The sequence below is a fragment of the Portunus trituberculatus genome, chromosome 44, assembly GCF_017591435.1.
Source record: "Portunus trituberculatus isolate SZX2019 chromosome 44, ASM1759143v1, whole genome shotgun sequence".
NCBI classification, from domain to species: Eukaryota; Metazoa; Arthropoda; class Malacostraca; order Decapoda; family Portunidae; genus Portunus; species Portunus trituberculatus.
In genome coordinates this window covers 6508054-6523053 of record NC_059298.1, presented here as the reverse complement: position 1 = coordinate 6523053, position 15000 = coordinate 6508054, and the positions used below count along the sequence as shown (strand labels likewise).

General features: G+C 43.6%; 1 protein-coding gene and 1 long non-coding RNA gene across 3 annotated transcripts in view; one reads left to right on the top strand and one right to left on the bottom strand.

Annotated features, from left to right (window-relative positions):
* LOC123518693 overlaps positions 1–14076 on the bottom strand; it is a 581767-nt gene extending 567691 nt beyond the window's left edge. The window contains exon 1 of the long non-coding RNA XR_006678868.1: positions 13440–14076. This is a non-coding gene — a long non-coding RNA (uncharacterized LOC123518693). The remainder of the gene's footprint in view (positions 1–13439) is intronic.
* Positions 1–15000, top strand: part of LOC123518692 (Krueppel-like factor 6) — a 782284-nt gene that overhangs the window by 696760 nt on the left and 70524 nt on the right. The gene's annotated exons all lie outside the window — the stretch shown is intronic.

The window sequence follows — 15000 nt, the reverse complement described above, 5'->3', positions numbered from 1 at the left end:
AAAGAGGCAGGCGGGGTATTTGAAGCAGGATGTATGTACAGTACAGGAGGTAAGCAAGCTGAGGCATGGAGGTGGAGAGGATTAAACTGAGGCTGGAGGGTTCATTGCGTCATATAAGGACAACCCAGAGAGAGAGAGAGAGAGAGAGAGAGAGAGAGAGAGAGAGAGAGAGAGAGAGAGAAAGACTGAGACCATGCAACCGACAAAGCAACAGCGTCGGCAAGTATACCAGTCTCAGCTAAGGTACGAGCACATCGCAAGTATAATAATTTACACCCAGACTCCCGCGCACACAAACAGTGTACACCAGCTCGGTAGTACTCGAGGCAGCACAAGTGAGACAGCACAACGGCGATACCCTGAGATCACCAACGCGGATAAAGGGCCGACTTACAATGAGGGTACGAAAGGGCACCATATGACAGGGTACGCGGTTCGGTCAAGCAGTGGTGGTGGTTGTAGATTCATAGTGTGGGAAGCCGTGCCCTCAAGTCTCTCAGGCGTTAGGGTGCGGCACCAGGGTACAGCAGGTTCACAGGAGGACAAACACACTGACGCAGGACAAAGACTCGAAGGAGGAGTAACCAAGAAAGAAAGAGAGAGACGAGGGGAATTACCCTTGCTAAATAAGAAAATTGAAAAATAGCTATTGATGAGAGAAAACTCATTAAAAACAAGTCACAGTAAGATAAATAAAGAAGAATGCATTGTGACAATACGTAAAGAGTAAAAGATGAAAAGTAATAGTATTAACAGAAAGTAATGATCATCAGTCATGCAATATAGGAAAAAAGATGATAAGTTATTAATAGCAGACAACTAATCGGTAGGAGTGACGATAATAAATAAAGAAAAATGGAATAAGACGATGACAGAGAATAAAAGTTACAAATACGAAGCAATAAAAAATAAAAATAATCATTGTTCATCTTTCATAGGAACGGAAATGAGTAAATAGTGATAAGATGCAACTCATCAGAAGAAAGCGATCGTAGTGTAAATAAAGAAGGCTAAATATAAAATAAAATAAGGAACTAGTTGAGGATGACTAGTAGTTATAGTAATGTAATGATGATGAGAATATGCATGAGTGTAAAAATATCTACACAACTTAATTCGACTTGAAACTATAATTCAAGGTTATGGCGCAATAAAGAAAGGTGACAAAACATAAATAATACGTTAAGTAGTCAGGTGGAATGTCAAATAAAGGAGACGAAACAAACGCCTGGGGGGAAACACTCTTGCCAAGGAAGACACGAGAAGAACGGGAAACATAAAAATGAGTAAAGATGACGCCTACAAACCAACCTTTACAAAAAATAAAATCACAAAAATTTTGGCTTATGAAAATTGCTGTGAAAAATAAAACACAACACATCACAAAACAAAATAAGAAAAAAATCTCTATACTGACGAGGAACGTTGAGAGATAAAAATACCTGCATATTTTCACTTATGCACGACCATGTGGAGATTAAAATGACGAGAGATGAAGGAAGTAATGGCAGAGGGAAGAAGGGAAGACGGGAAGACGCACAAACAAGAAAGTAGTGTTGAAGAGTCGGTGATAAATTACGGAGAAAGAGCAGGAAGTAAAAGATAATTTGAGATCTGAGAATATGGGAAGTAATAAGTGTTACCTGAAGTGCCACTCTTGAGAGAACAGCAAGTGGTGGGTAAGTGAGTGAAGGGAGGAAAGAAGGAGGGAAGAACGGAATGGGAAACCTAAGGGAACAGTGACTGAATGAGAGGAAGAGGTAACAAAAGAATGGAAACAAGCAAGGAAAGGAAGAGAGAAAAAAAAAGGAAATATTATTAAAGGAAAGAAGAGAGGGTGAGAGAGGGAAACGGGAGAAGATATGTAGTGAGGGAAAGGAAAAGAAATTATATACATGTGAGGATAGGAGGGAAGGAGAGAAGGAAAGAATTCAGGGAGGGATATGGGGATTAGTACGAAAGGACGAGAGGCAGGAAGAAAGGGAAATGGAGGGGAGGAGGCAAAGAAGGAATGTAAGGGTTGGGAGGAAGAAGGAAAGGAATGTAAGTGGAAAAACAGGAAGAGAATGTGAGAGAAAAGGATAAGGAGAGGGCGGAAGAAAAGGAGAGAGAGAAGGGTAACAGAGGTTAATGGAGAGTGGAGGAAGGAGAGTAGAGAGTAATGAAGAAGGAAAAAAGAGAGTACTAGATAATGAAGAAAGAGGGAAAGCGAAGAAGGAATGTAGGAGGAATAAGGAGGAAGGCAACAGTACAGAGAGGGCCCCACAGGAACACCTCTCCACATCATAACTCTGAATCACAACTTCAGTGGCAGTCAGGTGATGTCGCCCTCCTATATCCATGACGAATGAACAAAGTAGGACGACCTCCTGTGTCTCATCCTACCACCATAACCACCCTATCCTCCACCTCCACCTTCTCTTTCCAAAGCTGGCGGCGGCGCTGACGGAGGCAGAATCCAAACAGATCCTAGGGCGCGAATCCGTAGTGGCGATAATGGAGTGTCCTGCGAGCGTGACTTTGATGGATGTGGCGCGGGATTTAGCGGCGGGGAAGGATACATTTGTCCCACAACAGGATGCTTCTTTGTCTCTGCCGGGATGAGGTCGCTGCCGGGTGATGCCTCGCTCTGGCGACGGTGCGCGCGGCCACCTGATGGATGCTGCGGCTCACTCCTCTGATTATTCCTACTTTTCCTGCTGGCTTCTTCATTTTCCGTCCACTTTTTTGCGCGTTTCACTTTGATTTACGTGAACTGTATTTCATTGAGTGTTTTTTTCCCTTGATTTTATTTTTCACAATATGATTAAACATACTTTACTTATTGGCTTTTTTCATACTGGTTTTTTTTTTATTATGCCTATTATTGATTTACATGAATTGCATTTGTATTTTTTTATTATATGTGTTTGTTACAATATCAATTTCTTACTAGTTTGTTCTTAGTCTTTTTTTCATCTTTGCTTTTGTGTGAACTATATTTTACAGTTCAGTTTGACTTCTTTTTTCTTTTTATTTTGTGTGACTGCCCCAGTTTTTATTAACTTCATATTCCTTTTTATTTTTTTCCAATTTCTTTTTAAGCGTTTTTTTTTTTTTTTAATTCCTTCTCGAATTATTTTTCTCTATCTCCAGTTCGATGTATATTTCTTGTTACAGTTTCATTTTCCAACAGTCAAACTATTCTAACTTTCCTCACTCAGCTATCCCCATTTATATATTTTTTTTTTACGGAACGTTACTTTGATTTCTGTGCGTTATCCTTCTTCGTATTTTCCTTTACAATGGCCTCAATGCATCACGACTCACTTAACTTGATTATTTCATCGTTCTTTGTTCCGTTATTCACATTCCATTTCTTTTCATCCTTTTTACATTCTTTGATTTCTTTATATGATATTTGTTTTTCCTTCTCTTCCGTGTTTTCTTGTTTTAATAATCTTTTTGTGTACCTGTAATATTTTCTCTACATTTTTCTTCTTTATGTTGCTGCTTTTATCTATTTCTTTTTATGTATAATATTCCACTAAGTCACTTCCTTTCTCTTTAATACATAGACTCCAATACAGATTCTTATCACGATTATCTTGATATCACACAGACTCTTTAGATTCATAGTCTTCCTCAGATTTTATTTTTCGTCCCTGTTTATGTTATATCACCAACAACAACTGTGGACTCCATTTTCTGATCTTATCATAATTTTTCTTTTAACACACAGGTAAACTGGAAGTGGAGGGAAGTAAGGTGGAAAGGTGGAGGGGGATCGGGAGGATGGCTGGCTTTGGTTTCTTGTATTATATTTCTGATTTTACGATTCTGTGTTCGTTTACCTCTTCCTGTTTTCCTTTTCTTAGCATCAACTACATAGAAAATATGCAAATAATCTTAAGGAAATGAGAAAAGGAAATATGAAAACGTGTGGTGTGCTGTGTGTGTGTGTGTGTGTGTGTGTGTGTGTGTGTGTGTGTGTGTGTGTGTGTGTGTGTGTGTGTGTGTGTGTGTGTGTGTGTGTGTGTGTGTGTGTGTGTGTGTGTGTGTGTGTGTGTGTGTGTGTGTGTGTGTGTGTGTTACCAGCCAAATAATACTGAGAGAGCACGCTTGTAAACCTCTACATATTTGGGCACAGGAACCAGCAAGACGTTCAGCCGCGGACCGAGATATGCACCACGGATAGGGTGTGAAGGAGTGTAGGAGGCCGGGCGGGGTGACGCAAGCTGGGGTCTGGTGGCTGGCAGGGGGCGTGACTGATGGTGCTCCTGATGGTGATGTTCCTGATGGTGTTCACCCCTTTCCCTTTAGCTACCATCACAACCACCATCATCACTACAGTCACCCATCATCACGACACATGTTTTTTTCCTTGTGCACCTTTTTAATTTGTTTTTGTAGCTTTTGGCGTGGGATTCGAAGGCAGCTGTGTGGATGGATGAGTGGAGGATCGAGGGCGCAGACCAGGTGGTGGACGCAGGATGAGGATACATCGGTGGATTGGAGGAGAGGGAGAGGAAGGTAGAAGTGGAGCTTAATCGTGAAGGAGGAGGAGGAGGAGGAGGAGAAGGAGAAAGAGAAAGAGAAAGAGAAAGAGAAGGAGGAGGAGAAAGAGAAGGAGAAGGAGGAGGAGGAAAAGGCAAACGCAGAGGAAATGGAGGTGGAGGAAGAGTTAGAGGTGGAGGTGGAGGAGGAAAAAAGGAGGAGGACAGGAAGCAAGGTACATAAATGATTAGTGGTCCTGCTATATTCTAAAGAGTGTGTGTGTGTGTGTAAGTGTGTGTGTGTGTGTGTGTGTGTGTGTGTGTGTGTGTGTGTGTGTGTGTGTGTGTGTGTGTGTGTGTGTGTGTGTGTGTGTGTGTTCGTGGGTGTGTGAGAGTGTGGGTGGGGAGCTTATGTGACTATATGAAAAAAAAAAAGCGAGCGTGTGTTTACATTAAAGCATAGTATGTGCGTGCAGTATCATCAGAGTATTTGTACAGATTGTAAACACCTCAAGCACCGTTTTCATCAAGTTTAACGCGCGCCTTACCTTCATGTTTAAGTGCATTTTCATCCCGCATGTGTTTGCCTTTCATTACTGTGTTAAATAAGGCATCTGTTTTTAATGCAATAAGAGCATAGGGGGCACTCAACTGGCTTGCACAAGGAGGAGAAAGAGGAGGAGGAGGAGGAGGAGGAGGAGGAGGAGGAGGAGGAGGAGGAGGAGGAGGAGGAGGAGGAGGAGGAGGAGGAGGAGGAGGAGGAGGAGGAGAAGGAGGAGGAGGAGGAGGAAAGATGGAAGGAAAGAGAGAGAAGGAGAGGAGGAGAGAGAGAGAGAGAGAGAGAGAGAGAGAGAGAGAGAGAGAGAGAGAGAGAGAGAGAGAGAGAGAGAGAGAGAGAGAGAGAGAGAGAGAGAGAGAGAGAGAGAGAGAGAGAGAGAGAGAGAAAGAGAGGAGAATTTTGAAGGGTTCGCGGTGTGTGGGATGAGGGGAAGAGAGCAGGACGCATAAGAATGAGTGGGATGTGAGTGAGGAAAGAGATGGAATGCGCGAGGGTGCAAGGGAGGGGATACTTAGAAGGGAAATGTGCGGAAGATTTCCCGTGGGTGAGTCTGGGTAGTGATGCCAGTGAAATCTGAGAAAAGGCGACCAAGTCAGTGAGTGTGTGAGTGAGTGAGCCAGTCAGTCAGTGAATCAATGTGAAGAAAGTAGTATATATAACAATAATAAGGCTAATATAGGTTACGTAACGGAGAGAGAGAGAGAGAGAGAGAGAGAGAGAGAGAGAGAGAGAGAGAGAGAGAGAGAGAGAGAGAGAGAGAGAGAGAGAGGAGTCATTATAGATATTATAAAAACAGCTTATGGTAAATACTTTTTACGACGCAAGTATATTTTAGGTGATGGTGACAGAGTGTGTGTGTGTGTGTGTGTGTGTGTGTGTGCAGTGGGTGTGTGTGTGTGTGTGTGTGTGCAGTGGGTAGGCACACTAAGTGATAACCGTCGGTGGAAGTGGTGGGCGGCAGAGGCGTGTTGGTGTGGGCGGGACACGGGCGGTCACCTCACAGATGGGGTGAGCCCGACAAACTTGACATCTGTGAGGCAGTTCCTGATGACCTCAGGCCACGAACTCCATCTGAGGTTTTGGGAGGCAAGAGAAGGAGGGAGGAGGAGGAGGAGGAGGAGGAGGAGGAGGAGGAGGAGGAGGAGGAGGAGGAGGAGGAGGAGGAGGGAAGGACAGATATGGAAATGAAAGGGAGATGGACGTAGAAAGAGAGAGAGAGAGAGAGAGAGAGAGAGAGAGAGAGAGAGAGAGAGAGAGAGAGAGAGAGAGAGAGAGAGAGAGAGAGAGAGAGAGAGAGAGAGAGAGAGAGAGAAAACAAGCGGCAAAGATTAGAATAAAAGATAAAGATTAGAATAAAAGATAAAGGAATACTCCCCAAAAAAAAAAAAAAAACAACAGTAAACACAAAATGAGACACTGAAAGAAGCTTCTGAAGGAGACGAAAGGAACCGACAAACGAACCAAAGAGGCAACAATCGAGTCAGAGGGAAAGGACGAGACATCTTATCATTTGCAGCAAGATGGACGTCACTCTCCTTTACCCAGCTAAGCTCACCGACAGGCACCACAGAAGAGAGGTTGTGGATGCTGAAACCCACTGAAACAAAGACGAGTAGGTTATATAAAACTCTCTCTCTCTCTCTCTCTCTCTCTCTCTCTCTCTCTCTCTCTTTCTTGTTTGTTAATATGATTTAATCCTTTATATAGTCTTTTTTTTTTCATTTTCCACCTTGTCTTCAAGAGCCTTAACATAATGGCATATATTAGCATATTTACCCTTGATGTCTTTATCTATATTTTTACCTCGCATTTATACCTTTCCGCCAATAGAGACAAGATGAAAGCACAAACGAACAATTATTGCCAGTTTATGCTTTCATCTTGTCTTTATTCCTTCTATCACTAAGCAAAGAATTACTTTCTTTCATCTTTCTTCCTTTGATCGCTTGCTTTCTTAATCTCTTTAATTAATTCTTCCTAGCAATATTGTTCCTTTCGAACCATCTTTTTTTTTTATTCATTTAGGCTACGAATTTCGGTGCCTTTGTTCTAAGACTTTCTCCCTCTCTCTTTTCCTATTCCATTGCCTCAGTCTCCCTCCTCTCCTACCTCTCCCGCGGCCCACCTTGCTCCCTCCCTCTACTCACTCTGCCAGATTTATCCCTTCCCCAGCCTCTCACATAATGTCTGCTCAGATAAAACGTCGAGACAACGCATACTAAAGCCTCATAAATCCAAACCTCACTAAAGGCCTGAGACACAGCCAGATTTCGCGTCCTCCTGCTGTCGCGTCTTCTGGCTGTGTTAGGTGGAAGGGGATGGCGCAGGTGTGGGAGGGGAGTGGGTTGTGCTGGCGTAACTATGGTGGCTGCGTAATTGTCGTGGGTGTGGATGCGGGGTTGGGTGTGGATGTGGAGTATGGATGAGTCCTAAGTGGTGTGCGTGAAAGGACGACAACCATTAAAGGATTGATTTACCGTGGATGAATTTTGTTTGTATTAAAGTGTTACATCAATATGCAGATCCTTTTGTCCTTTAGAGAGAGAGAGAGAGAGAGAGAGAGAGAGAGAGAGAGAGAGAGAGAGAGAGAGAGAGAGAGAGAGAGAGAGAGAGAGAGAGAGAGAGAGAGAGAGAGAGAGAGAGAGAGAGAGAGAGAGAGAGAGAGAGAGAGAGAGAGAGAGAGAGAGAGAGAGAGAGAGAGAGAGAGAGAGAGAGAGAGAGAGAGATGGGCACAGAAACATACATACACCCTTAAATGAATCAGCCAATATAACACTCGGGAACACGAACACCTGTGAAGTAAACCACTCTTGCACCTCGTTGAACTTAACCACTCTTACATCTCGTTCATGACTTAAGCACTGAGATGGAGTGGAGGGAAAAAGGCACACACACATATATATAATGTTCAACGAAGACCATGATCTTTTAATAAATAGCAGCGATAACTTTCACAAAACACTTGTTCCTGGCACGTTACACGGCAATTATGTCTAGCAGAGTGTGGCACCTACACATATAATCTTATTGTAAATTCTCCGTGTGCGGTGAAAAATCGGTCGGAAAACAGGTTAATCTGAATAAATTTACAGTATCCGTCGCTTCTCGGGAGCTTAGTAGTACAGAGCCAAATGTTTCGCCTACTGAACACGCTGACAAAAAACGGGACCCCAACATGGAGGTATTTAAACACCAGACATACGAGTACTGTAGGGTGAAAACAATCCGCTGATAAATTCAACTACAAATGGACTACAAATGGATGTCAAATAAACATTGCAAGCATCTACATCACCGGTGTGTGTGTGTGTGTGTGTGTGTGTGTGTGTGTGTGTGTGTGTGTGTGTGTGTGTGTGTGTGTGTGTGTGTGTGTGTGTGTGTCAAGGCAAGCAGGCTACATCGTACCAAGGATCAGCGAGCGTGGGCGGTCGTGGGCGAGAATGGATATAAACAGGTACAGTCACGACTCGAGCAGCTTAGAATCTGATCAGAGGAAGGAATGACGTGATGTGTACGTGGGTAAGAGGATAGATACTGTGTGTGTGTGTGTGTGTGTGTGTGTGTGTGTGTGTGTGTGTGTGTGTGTGTGTGTGTGTGTGTGTGTGTGTGTGTGTGCACACAATAAGCAACTAGCCGATTAACATTTGTGTGACAGCCACATAATGCGATCTCCCATCAGAGAAAATGTACAAAACTAATACATGAGAGTGAAATATGAAAGAGAGCTTCAATGCGGAGATCTAGTATAGGTTTGACTTGTGTGTAGTCTACTCAGTATTGTAGTACAGGCGGTCCTGTTGATACGGTGGCGTGTAGGAGTTTGAAAATATATAATTAGGATGAGGTCTGAGTGAGTGTGCGGTTTTTTGAGTATATATAAGGTAGATGTTTATTTTTTTTTCTCTTGTAAAGTGTGTTGTCTAGACGGTGAAGGATTCCTTTTTTTGTGGGTATTCTTTCTTTGGCACATGTATGAGTGGAACAACGGTAGATAATATTCATTTGTAAACTTCAGGTGGTTTAGAATATGTATGTGTGTTATACGCAGAAGTATGTAAGACTGTGTGTGTGTGTGTGTGTGTGTGTGTGTGTGTGTGTGTGTGTGTGTGTGTGTGTGTGTGTGTGTGTGTGTGTGTGTGTGTGTACGTAGGAGTATGTAAGACTGGGAGGGTGTGTGTGTGTGTGTGTGTGTGTGTGTGTAGAAGTATGTAAGACTGGGAAGTTGTGTGTGTGTGTGTGTGTGTGTGTGTGTGTGTGTGTGTGTGTGTGTGTGTGTGTGTGTGTGTGTGTGTGTGTGTGTGTGTGTGTGTGTGTGTGTGTGTGCGAGGGTTTAGCCCATATGGAGCAGGATGAGCTCGGCAAACTGACTTACGTAATCCTGTATCTGAGTAGCAACACTAAATATACAACACCAAGTAATGCATACACATTTTTCACGCACAACTGAGGCCATAAACATCCAATTAGCATGTAGTGAAGATGTAGACAGAAATGTACACCGGGGGGTACTCGTAATGGTGGTGGCGCCTCACCCTCACAAACAAGGCAGGGAGGGCAAAAACAAAGCTGCTACGTAACCTTCAAGGACATATGTTGGGGCAGGTCTGGAGAACCTCGCTAGTGGAGAGTGTGGGTGTGTAGGGAGGTAGATGTCATGGTGATAACGCCCCTCCTCCTTCTCCTACTCTTCCCTGCTTCTCTCTTTCCTCTACGACTATTTATACTGCCTTATATAGTTCCCTCTCTTACTGAATTCCGTATTTTTTTCCCCCACGCAAGAACTCAAGTAAACGTATTGCTGTTACCTAAGCGTTATCAATATGGAAGCAAAACAATAGAGTTCAAGTCAAATGTCAAAAGAAAGGAGTGAACTCGTTGCATTTCCCCTTGGTAGAGGCATCGCGCTACACACCAGGGGTTCCTCAAGATACCCCACCAACATATATATATATATATATATATATATATATATATATATATATATATATATATATATATATATATATATATATATATATATATATATATATATATTTTTCCCGAGGCGCAGAGTTGTAATCATTATGGTAAAAAATGACACTTTACGGCGACAGGAGCTCATAAAAAGGTGAGAAATTGTGCACATTATTTTTGAGTGGCGACGGGCCAATACCGGGCCGAGTCAACTGCCTTTTAACGAACCTCAGACTCGAGTTCTTTGTTGTTTGCAAAAATAGTTTCGGAACACTTCAAAGTGCTCAATTTGATGGAAATCAGTTTGGGGAGGCTAGGTGTGGATCATGGCATTTTTTTTTTATCCTTTCCTACATTTATTTTAACGGTTCATAAACTCTGTTGTTGCTCCGGAGAGAGAGAGAGAGAGAGAGAGAGAGAGAGAGAGAGAGAGAGAGAGAGAGAGAGAGAGAGAGAGAGAGAGAGAGAGAGAGAGAGAGAGAGAGAGCCAAGAAGCCAACATTTCTCGACAGATTAGTTCATTTCAACCAGTCATTTTCTGCCTCACTTTAGAGTCACCAAGCGTACGTAAGCCTCACCATTCTCCATTCGAAGGTCAACATCTTGTGATCCCCAGTAGTGCCGTGAAGGACTCTACCAGCTCACCCCTGACTCCTGACCCTGACCCTTGGAATGCCATACGTTAGTTTTATCTTCGCAGACTTGAACAGGAGAAAACAAATTCCGGCCAAATTATTATGCTTGATTCTCTTGCTCTCCATTAGTCTCTCTTCGGTGTATTATTTTACCTGCAAATGTTCCTGGTAGGGCGAGAGGCAATACTAGCGGCACACACCACCTTACATAACACCCTCGTTGGCTGGGATGGGGCTTGAGGGGTGGCTGCGAGGACAACACACACACACACACACACACACCTCCTATTCTTAGCGGATACGTCGTTCTTTCATCAAGACTACTTTCAAAGGTAATAATGGTGATTAGTCTCGTTCTCAATGGTGTCTTATCTCACTGATGTTGTGTAATCTTTGTTAAACTACTGCTGGAATCATTCGAAAACCCTTGAAAATTCTAATAGCGTTCATTGAAATCTGAAAAATTATGAACACGTGCACGATGAAACGTTTCAAAATATATTCTTAGAAGGCACTCGTGTGTCGTGTGTCCGTGTTGCTGACGGGGATAAACTTACCGAATATCCTCCAAGATCTCGGGGTTCTCTCTCCCTCCTTCTCCCGACTTGCTTTATACTACCCTGAATTTATGCTATCGCCTACCATCTTATTTGAAATTATAAGTAAGTTTTGCATAATTCCCTCAATTCAAAATACGCCACATACGTATATAACAGCGAAATGATGACGACGACGGCTTCTTCTCGGCATCGTTTCCATGAGGACTATCTTTATGAAAAGCAACCATTAGGTAATAATCTACAAGTGTGAGCAACCTTCGGAATAAGGGATGAGACAGAGCGATCCCCAGGCACTCCCAGGGTCACTCGAGCTCATTCAGACACCTCACAAGCCTGTAAATGTCTCTCGGGTCACGCGGCAAAGATCGTCGTCCTCTAAGATGGCTCCTGTAGGTCGCCCAGGATTTTCGGAGCCTGCGGACGTTTATTGACAGAAGATAATGCTGGTATAATTTTAAGAAGTGGGATAAAATTCATATACTCTCTTGATAAAAGTGCATGTGTGTGTGTGTGTGTGTGTGTGTGTGTGTGTGTGTGTGTGTGTGTGTGTGTGTGTGTAATTCACCTCGGTCGCCTGCTGGTCACTTAGCCAGTCTTCCCCATTACGGAGCGAGCTCAGAGCTCATAGACCGATCTTCGGGTAGGACTGAGACCACACCAACACACAACACACCGGGAAAGCGAGGCCACAATCCCTCGAGTTACATCCCGTACCTATTTACTGTTAAGTGGGCCACACATTAAGAGGCTTGCCCATTTGCCTCGCCGCTTACCGGGACTCGAAACCGGCCCTCTCGATTGTGAGTCGAGCGTGCTAACCACTACACTACGCGGTTTGTATGTGTGTATGTGTGTGTGTGTGTGTGTGTGTGTGTGTGTGTGTGTGTGTGTGTGTAAAGGCGACCGGTGGAGGGTCACTTTTCATGGTATGCACCCATCGCCCTGCCTCATGTCCATCCCAGATCGTTATAGAGGTTCTTGTGTTGGGGGGGTGGAGGACAGAGGAATGGGGAACGAAGGACGGTAGGAGAAAGATGAGTAACGTTCACTACGCGCCAGAACGAGGAAGAAAGTGAGGCATAACAAGCACCAGCCATATACTCTCTCTTCCTGCGTCATCACTCGAATATTTCCTGGTGAGGGAACATTCTGCGCAGTTTACAAAGCTGAGCACAAGTAAAACAAGAACAGGGAAGTAAAGATGAAGGAAACCAATGGAAACAAACGAAGGGGAAAGAAACCGGTATGACGGATTGAACAAAAAAGAAAAACAGGTTAGGCGAGGTCCTGTGACCTTCACCTACGTATCTCGAACAGCCGGACATACCTGAGTTGTGACCGCAAAGGTGACGTCAGCCTACCCTCTCTCCTTCACTGCCCTCTGCACCCCCTCGCCCCGCACCACCCGCATCTCTATTCATTCCTCAAACCACTAAACCTCAGTCCCTTAGTCCAGGCATGTTCTCGGGTCTCCCGCCTACCGTGTGTTGCTCTCTTGGTATGTTCTGTTTTCGTATGTTTTTTCGTGTAAATGTTCCTAGATTTTTATTCTACCTAACAGTTTAATTATTTAAGTTCTGTATATAGTCTCTCATCTTGTTTCAATTTCGTCAAAAATTTAAAATATTTTTTTTAAAGAAAAAGAGCAGAACTGCGCGATATGTTCCCGCACAGTGCTGATCTTCTTTTAACGAACATAAAACTATATTTCATATTTCTAAATTGCAGCTCAAATCTGCTGGCTAATTTCACTTCATTACTCTTGGATGTGAAATTTGATCTCTCAAGAAATAACTCGTATTTCCTACTTGTAGGCCATAGCATGAATTATCATCTTTGGTTAGTGCTCTCCAACGTTTCTTCTTTCGTGCTGATTCATCCTAATTTAACCGAAATACACACATATTTTCTCCCTTCCTTGATATAGAGGCGCAAATATGTCATCTAAAATTAATGTAATTCTTACCAGCTCGGGTACGTACGTCTCTTCTCTCTTCATACTACGAATTTCTTACCAGTTTAGCACTTTTCCATCACACCCTTCCTCGTGGCACGATTGCGTTCATCCCACTCCTCTTCCTTCCCTTATTCTCGCTCACGTTAACTCTCACTGTTTCACCTAAACTCTCGCCCGCATAAAGTTCAGACCCTCTCAACCTTGTTACTCCAGCGTGTTCGCCGAGCTGTCAGAAGTGCCAGTTCCTCAATTTCACATAAACATAGAAGACAGCGCAGCAAAACGGCAAAATGTTCTTACCTGACTGATATCAAAACGTGCCGTGATGTTACTTCTCTCCGCCAAGTGAAGACCAACATCTGAAACATGAAAACAAAATAACATCAATGATTTTAAAGAACAAAAGTGAGGGAAAAAACAGACTTTCACAGCTAGCATTCCTGATGCATCCAAACAGATACTTTATACTCGGCTTCTGATCCTGTAACGATCCTATAACTCGGGCAGTGAATAAGTGAGCAGGAGTGAAGGTTTTTCGATAGTAATAATCTGCCTCCTGACTTATATCTAAAGAACGAACGAGCCAGCAGACTGTCAGAGAGGAGGAGGGCGGCAGGAGATGTGATGGAGGGAAAATCAGGACACTACTCACTGACACTGGCGGAAAGAGAAAAGAAGTTACATGGACAAAAACATCTTTGAAAGCTACATAGATGTTAAAGCGATTAGCAAACTATTGGATATGTTTTTAGATAGAGAGAAAAAAAAAAAAAGACGCGTGTTGAAAATGTTGCCGAAACGAGCTTTTATAAAACACTAAAATGGTGTGGTGGTTGTGGTTGTGGTAGTGGTGGTAATGGTGGTAATGGTAGTAGTAGTGGTAGTGATGGTGGTGGTGGTGGTTCAGGAGGGTCTGGAGTAGGAAACAACGGGCAGACTGTTGCATATACATTATGAACTTTAACGACTTACCGCTAAGGACCATAATCCCTGATAGCGAGGGATTTGGGAAGGAAATAAAACTTAAAGCCGCTACTCTTTTCCTAAACGAGATATCTTCCTCCAGCCGCCGCTTCTTCCTCCTCGTCTCTTTCCCTTTCTCATCACTCGAGTTTCCCAGTCTCTCTCTCTCTCTCTCTCTCTCTCTCTCTCTCTCTCTCTCTCTCTCTCTCTCTCTAGGGCGACCTGCAAGACGGCAAGCTCCTCTAAGCCGTCTCATCGCGGCCATTAAATGTATTGTTAGGTGTAAGAGGCAACTTTACACGGTGTTGGTGGCGGAAATTATAGTTCTCGCCAGCTTATGCATTTGATCCGGCGTTTGATGTGTGATGGAAAGGAGAAGCTGCGAGATGCAAGTAGGTAGCTGCCGTGGGAAGAGGAGGAGAGTGGTGTTGTGCGGCTGACGAAATACATACGGGTCCAATTTCAGACTGGGATAATAGTATGCGAGGAATGTTACTGAGTACGTAAGCGACGACAATGGTGTAAAGTAAGCGAGAGAGAATAGCTGGAGGCATGGGTGGACTGCGTTGGGCTGTGTCCGGTGGTGATGTGAATGGTGTGTGGGCGCGAGGGTAGGCGTAGCAGTAGTGTGGGCGAAGGCCAAGTCCAGTCTAAGGTATGACGAGAGAATAGAAATTTGCTGTGGGTTGAGTTTATTTCTTCATAACGAATACATGTTTACGCACATCGGACACTACTGATAAGAATATCTCTCTCTCTCTCTCTCTCTCTCTCTCTCTCTCTCTCTCTCTCTCTCTCTCAGTCTGGTGAGAGAGGCGAAGCATCACTTGATTCGAAACACTTAAAGGCTCTCTTCCCGCCATGGTGACTTTCATTTTTTCAGGCAGTGGTGACTATG